General features: G+C 34.4%; 1 pseudogene; it reads right to left on the reverse strand.

Annotated features, from left to right (window-relative positions):
• Positions 1 to 2,492: 2,492 nt before the first annotated feature.
• LOC114747645 (pentatricopeptide repeat-containing protein At1g08070, chloroplastic-like) lies at positions 2,493 to 4,793 on the reverse strand (annotated as a pseudogene).
• Positions 4,794 to 8,198: the final 3,405 nt, after the last annotated feature.

An 8,198-nucleotide genomic window follows, 5' to 3' on the forward strand; every position in this document is an offset into this window, starting at 1 on the left:
TCTACCGGGCATTACATCTGATGCAGATTTAAATGTAGGATTCCGATCATACCAATTAGTAGTCATCTATAAATAGTGCAAGATTTTCACCTATCGTTCTAAGCATGTGAAATTATATCTCGTATTGTGGTAAAGTTCTACTCTAGACACTGTCACAGTGGGGAGCATTCTTCGTGCCATGAATTCAGGTCAAGTCAATCTAATGAATCAAGATTGTCCTTCACTTTATTCATCCTAGCTGGCCATGTTAAATCCCATAATAGGTATGTTTGGATCAATGATAGAAAACATAGTTTATTTTCAATTTGATTTTTGTAAAAGTTCAATTGAATAAAATTTAAATTACGTAATATGATTTATATTTGGATTGTATTTTGTAAAAATTAGTTTAGGTAAAAAATTGTTTGGATTATGATTGAATAAAAGTAAATTTAGTTTGTAAAATTGCAAAAATGAGTATGAGTTTTATTATATAATAAAAAATAATAAAAAAATGAATTTACATAATATGATGAATTTAAATTATTTTAATATGAAAAAGTGAAATTTACTGACTAAAATATATTTTAAAACATTAGGGATATCATAAATTTTTTTTTATAAATATAAAGTTAAACATAATTTTAAGAAATTCAAAACTATTTATGCACATACATATGTGTACATGAGCTTGCGTTGCCAACAAAGAGAGTGAGAGAGAAGCATGAGACGGATGAGGGAGAAGAGAAGAGAGAGAATAATAAATGGCCCCACCAACTCATAAAAACTTATCAAAGACACGATTACATATAAGCTATAAGTAGGGAGGAGAAGCTTTTCAAAGAAGAAGGATTGAAACCAACTTTTGACCACAAGTTAAATGGGTAAAAAGCTTCTCCAAACGCCAAATTAAGAGCCTAAACATACTTAAAGTGGCAAAAGCTACTTATTCTGGATCTAAACGCTAACCCAAACAGGCTGAATATCTTTTGGGGTGTGAATTATGGACTTGGATTCTCTCCACTTCCTTCCCATCCTCTTCCCCTCCACTACCCTTCTTTTTTCTTCACAACCATTGGATTAAAATTCCAATGGTCCAGATTTAACATCTTATAAAAATAATATTATTAAAAAAATAAATAAATAAATTTAAACTGTTAAAATCTGGTCTGAACAGTTTACGATTGTAATAAAAAAAATTAAAAAAAATTTGCTCTATAATAACAGTCTGTAGTTATGAACTGTTCAGATTAGATTTTAACAGTTTAAATTTAGGGAAAACCATATTGGAGGTACCTATACTTTTTTTCAATTTTCAATTTGGTACCTATGTGTTTTTTGTTCTTAACTAAATCTTTATTTTTCCTCTATTAACATCATTAATCCTTATGTAGAGACTAAAAATATCAATAGAACAAAGTTATAAGAGCTAATGTTGCTAAAAAGATAAAATTAAATGTTTAATTAAAGGGGAAAACCCACATAGGTACCAAATTAAAAATTGAGAGAAAGTATAGGTACCTTCAATATGGTTTTCCCTTAAATTTATTTATCTATTTTTTATCATAATATTTATCTTTATAAAATGTTATAAAATATTAAATCTAAACCATTGGAGTTTTGATCCAATGGTTGTGAAGAGAAAAAGATGGTAGTGGAAGGGAAGAGGATGGGAAGGGTAGTGGAGAGAATCTGATTCCGTGAATTATACTTCCCATAGTAGCCTAGTTGATAGAGATCAAAGTAATATGAGACTTCAAGTTTTGGGTTGAGCAGCATGGGTTGTCCCAGCGTAAATACACTATTAGTGGAATTCCCTCCAGTCAAGAGTGCGCTTTTTGGGAGATGATTCTTCATCTTACTTAATATCATTTGGTGTCATGGTGGTTGGCAGCTCATAAATCATATTCCGTATGAGGATTCTAACCAATAGAAACCTAATTGGAGTCTGGTAGTGTTAGTGTAGCTGCTAAGATATCGACCTTTCAACAACAGCCAATTGATTGGAATCAAAATCATATGAGATGTTCATTTCTCACTTTGAATATCTTGAGTTGTCTAATATACAGGAAGTGTTTGATTTTATAAGTGATTTTATGAAATTCAAAATAAATACGTAAGAAGAGTTTTGTCAAGATACTTTTTAAAAGTACCTTTGGCTCCTCCCACACACTCCTATAACCATTGAATCCTAGATTTTAGGGAGCAGTTCGTTTTTTCTTCTCGTAGGTGTCGAGCAGTAGCAAATAAAATATAGAGATAAGTCAAGGCCATGTAGCAACTGCTAGCGTTTTATGTGATAGAGCTGACCCGCCGTCTTTTGTCACACCGAGATTGTAAGGACCATAAGAAGGATCATTCGTTCATCTCAAGTATGGGATGCTTTCCTCGCAAGTTGAAGCTTATATCTTTCCAATTGAATAATTTTCCGAAAACAAAATGATTGGAAGGGAGAACGAAGCCGCATATAATGACTGTTCACTGAAGAGATCAATAACCTACCAAGGGATGAATGGAGACTGAACTTTAATTTACATGCTTCTGACGAAATAGGCAGTTGAATTGGCGTTTCTTTTACTGAATGGATCCGACAATTACAGGCACGACAAGAACAGGCCAAGTAAACCCCTTTCCGGCCCCCTACCTGCTACCTACGAAAATTTGACCTGCATAAATAATCAGTCGTCTTAATCTTGAACGTCTAGGCGGCTGAGTTTACCAGTAATCGTTGCAGGAACATGATCCCTCTTTGAAATGATGGAATCGGTTCCTATCTCTGACAATGACTTCTCTTTTATACACCTTTGATATTATCTTCGTAGCATTGTGACAATCAGTACAAATTCTAAGATTTTTTGATATTCTAATTGTAGAACCCGGCTTAGTATTAGTAAGACCAAATGCAATAGCCAGCTTCTCGCTATGGTGAGACACGGAAGTTTCTTTAGCTTCCTCCTCTGCATCTATCCTTGCGTCGCTAATGTTCGGCTTATATCCAGCTAACTTAATCTTTTGATCATTTCTTCAGTTGCCCTGTATATCTCTTTTGAATGAGAATGTTCATTGTCTTCAGAAAAGAACTCATGAACTACCCCTCCGAACTCAATCAAGCTACAACCAGGGGATTTCTCAATTCCGAGTTCTCTCATCTGAGACCTCACTTTCAAAGCATCCTTAAGTCTTCCTGCTAGGGCATATATGTTGGATAGAAGTATGTAATCCCCACTATGAGCCGGCTCCAATTGAACTATCTGTCTAAATGATTCTTCGCCTATTGGAATATTTTTATGTGCTCTACAAGAAGCCAAAAGTGTTCTCCAAACTATTACATTTGGTTCCATAGGCATGTTTTTTATAAATTGAAGTGCCTCATCCAGTAGACCGGCGCGACCTAGAATATCAACCATACAGCCATAATGTTCTGCCCTTGGTTCAATTCCATAGTCCTTGCTCATGCTGAGGAATAGTGTTCGACCTTCCTCAACTAGACCCACATGACTACAAGCAGAAAGAACGCCAATAAAAGTCACATCATTTGGCTCAACATTCGCTTCTTGCATCAAACGAAAAAACTCCAGAGCTCTTCTTCCCTCACCATTACTAGCTAGCCCTTGGATAATCGCTGTCCAGGAGACGATATTTTTGGTACTCATTCTTTGAAAAACTTCAACTGCACTGTCTATTAACCCGCACTTGCCATAGAAGTCTATGAGTGCAGTGCCGAGAGAAACGGTGAGCTTCAGTTTCTTTTTCCTGATATAGAAATGAACCCATTTACCAGTTTCCAGAGCTCCCAGAACTCCGCAAGAGTACAGTACACTAACCATGGTCACCTCGTTAGGATCGACATTAGCTTTTTGCATATCATTAAACAAACTAAGAGCCTCATAGCATCTATTTGCCTGACTGTACCCGGATATCATGGCACTCCATGCAACCACATCTCTCCGCGTCATTTGATCAAACAGTATTCTAGCTGTGTCGACCTGACCACATTTTGCATACATATCAAGAAGCGAAGTTGCCAAATTAATATTCCCCTTCAGTCCCTTTGCCTCAATATATTGAGCAATCCACTCTCCCAATTCCAGATTAGCTACTCTGCCACATGCCGTCAAAGCAGTAATCATAGTAACCTCATCAAATCCGATATTCATTTCCCGCATGTTAAGAAACATGCTCACAACCTCTTCCCAGCATCCGCTCTTGGCATACCCAGCTAACATTGCATTCCAGGCAACAAGGTCTCCCACAGGCATTTCATCGAACACCATACGAGCAACCTCCATATCAGAACATACTGCATACATATGAATTAGCGTATTCTTGACAAACCCATGCGACTGAAACCCACGTTTCACAACATGGGCATGAATCTGTTGGCCTTCAACCAAGCCTTTGAATTTGGAGCAAGCTTTGAAGACACTGGAAAGAGTGAACTCATCGGGAAGTACCGCGCAGGCACACATTTGCTTGAACAAAAGAAGGGCTTCATCAGGGGATTGCTGGTAGGTGAGGGCTCTGATCATGACATTGTAAGCGGAAGATTTGGGATCATCGATTTTGCGAAAAATGGAGAGCGCGTAGTCCATGGTGTTGGGAAGAATGATGGCCGAGGATTCAAGGAGGTTTTCGACGAGGGAAGGGTTGAAGATGAGACGGGTTTTGATGAGGTGGGCATGGATTTGGTTGAGGTCCCTGCGCGTCCTGCATTTCTGAAGTATTATGGACTTCGGGTTTTCAGGAAATTGGGGGATGGTAGGAATGCAAGTTATAGTTTTGGCGGGAACCAGAGACCCTGGAATCGCCGCCATTATGCGTTTAGCAGCTGTTGCGCGTTAGCCGAGAAGGGCGGCCAAAAAGCGTCCGTCAGAATAGAGCTCCGCAACGACATCGTTTTTACGCTCCATTTATTTGTGATAATGGTTGCGTGTATGCGAGATATGAGATATGAGATATGAGATATGAGATATCGCATGGTTCACAATCACATCAAAGATCAGTCGAAAGTTACTCCAAATCTAAAGATACAATAAACCAAACTTTTCATCGCTTCAAAGCCTCAGATCTCACACATCACTTGCCTTAAAGGTTAACTAGAAGCTTGGAACCCTCCAAAAAGTTGAACATACGAACTTAGTAAGCAAAACTCAACCCTAAACCTTCGAAACCCTCTTTTTCTAGTTTAGTTTCCGTCTAAAATTATGAACTAGAAAACTATTCTTCATCAATATCTATCATAGGCTATGCTTAGGGTAAAATACCTTGTGTCTCAATTTTGAAACATGTCCATAATAATTAAAGTTGGTAATACTCCTCCGGTCCTAATTATAAGACCCAATTGACTTATTTGAGGAGATTAAGGAAGTAAGTTAAATTGGTTATTTATAATAAATAAGTGTTGTCATTCCTAAAATATCCTTGCTAATTAAGTATATTGGCTAAAACTATCATTATTAGAAGGATTATCTTGGAAAAAAATGCATAAATATAAGAGACAAAATGGATTGGGTCTTATAATTAGGACCAAATAAAAAGTCAAATTGGGTCTTATAATAAGGACTGGAGGAGTATAAGTTAAATCCTTGCTAACTCGCCAAAAACAACAAGCTCGGGTTAACATAGACGGAACCCACACCCCTTAATTCATAAATTGACAAGCCTACTTATCTTTTCTTAGCTGATTTCTAATTAATTTTATCTTATTTCTCACCTATTAAAGTTAATCATGCTCTTTTTCCTTTTTGCCGGCTAATCTTGCTCTTAAATGTACCCCACAATTGTATTTCCTTAATTATTCTAAATTTTAAAAATAAAAATTCCAAATGTTACAATTAACAATACAATAAATCTTTTACCATTGGGTGTGCCAATGAAAATTTTCTTGCAACATGAATTGAATCTCACATTTTTTTTTTATATTAATTGAATCTCACATTTAGAAGTACTGATTGACTTGCCAAGTCATTTAACTAGGAAATAAAAATGAATTGAATCTCACATTATAAGTGAAATTGCATTACTAAAAAAATTAAGAGTAAAATTGTACCTGAAAAACGAGATGATGGTTAAAATTATATATTTACCGTATCATTAGTGACGAACAAAGGCGAAGGGAGACCCATAGTCATAGGTATTGGAAATGAGATGAAATCTTTTGTGGCCAAGAAAGAAATGAAAGTTTTTGTTGGTAATTTGGGTAATATTAATCGGATTTTTTTGGGGGAAAAAACTTGCAAATATCTGTATTGAATTGTTGGATATTTGTTAACTAATAAAAGATCGGTACTCAAAAGTAGTAATTAAAATATGGACCGACGCCATCTTTTCAAATGGGATATCATTTTATAAAGTAGTTAAAGTAAGAATAAATTCCATGGCACAAAAAATAGGATGAAACCAAGCGAAAAATTAGTAAACCAGCTAGTGGTTTGGTCTAGTTTAAGTGTCAAACCAGTATTAACTTGGTCAAACCAGTGGAAGTTGGTGTGAACCAGTGATAAACAGGTTTAGATGATTATGTTGCTATTGATTTTATTTTTACTTATTCAACTCCTAATATCTCAGTTACCATATATTTAAATAAATTTTAATGATGATTTTTGTATCAATAATTATTAATTTTAGTTATTGAAGAAATGTAAAGATCAAAATTCTCAATATTGTTATGTTTTATTATAATCAAACTATTATTACATTTCCTTGTATTTTGTTATTAATTATTATTAATATTGCTGTATTTTGTTATTTTGAATTAAATTATATTATTTTAATATAACCAGTTTGATCCTAAGTTGACTCAGTTGGACCCATTAATTCTTGAATTACTATTTTAATCGGTTTAGTGTCAGGTATGGTTTTTTTGTTTCTTGATAAATTCATAAGGTTGTTTCAATGTGGAAGAAAATTTGATTTAGTTTCAATTCAAAAACGTGTTTCATGGTTGAGATTAAAACAAAATTAGGTCCGTAACAAAACTAGCATCACATTCAGCGGATATTCGCTTGTCTCTCATCCAGCATTATGCGAATCCCTTGGCTACAATTTTAGAGTCTATGAATTGTCGTTAACTGTCATCAAGTTGTTCTCATATTCCTCTTAGCCTTTAATTTCCTTAATCTGCTTTACATCTTTCTTTCACGACCAAATTCTATATCATGCTAAATTAAATTCTAATGCTGTGGGATTTTAAATGGGAATAACTTTTTCAATATATTTCTGATTCACAAAAAATATATAAAAATACATGTTTTTTCACTTATTTATTTTCCCTATTTATTTTCACACTTCTCGTTTTATGTATCAACTAAATACATTTTACATTACCTTCCACATAATGTGATCATGAGTTACATTACTCGTAACTAACAGTTTATAGATACATATGTACTTTCTAAGATATGAAGACCAAACTTACTCCTAATATTTTGCGTTATTATGAATTGTGTCAAACTGTATTCAGTCTGGGTGCTTATCATTTAAATAATGAGCATTAAATTGAGACCATTCATATTAAAATTGGACAATCCAAATTTAGTATAATTTTATTTTTAGTAGTTTAATATTTTAAGAAAAAATCTTAAAAAAAGACTGTTGAATTTTGAAATTTCAAATCAGTATTGATTACTACACTCGTAAAAAAAATGACTACATGCGAAAAGCAAATATCAACATATTTTTGTAGTAATTCCTAATTTAGAATTTTAAAATTTAACGATCATTTTTGTAGGATTATCCCATATTTTAATGTGTATAAAATTTAAAATAAAAACAATTTTTTATTGTTATTTTTTGGAAAAAATTCTATTAAAAAAATTATTAGTTAAAAATTTTAAATATACACCGTTAAAATTATATGTCTACATTGTGAATCTCAGAGCAGTGTGGAAATTGACATGCGAATTGCGGAAAGAATAAAAAGGGGTTCTATTATTACAAGTGATGTCGCCATCTGTCGAGGAGGAACATGTTTTGCTTGCGCGACCTGAATTATTGTACCCTTCTGTGTTCTCTGCGTCTTCCTCAGCCTTACCTGTGTTCACTCTCCATGGGAATCCCACCTTTTCCAGATCTCAGGTGGAATCTACTGTTGGAAAGAGACTAAAGCCCCAGGGGATCGAATTAGATTCAGCCTCAATCTCATCAACTTGAGGAGAATCAATCCATGAAAACACCATATCAGTTGCAATCAGCCGCCTATAAATATCACCCTGCCTTGC

The sequence above is a fragment of the Neltuma alba genome, unplaced genomic scaffold (assembly GCF_004799145.2).
Source record: "Neltuma alba isolate B1F8T4 unplaced genomic scaffold, ASM479914v2 tig00005399_pilon, whole genome shotgun sequence".
Taxonomy (NCBI): Eukaryota; Viridiplantae; Streptophyta; class Magnoliopsida; order Fabales; family Fabaceae; genus Neltuma; species Neltuma alba.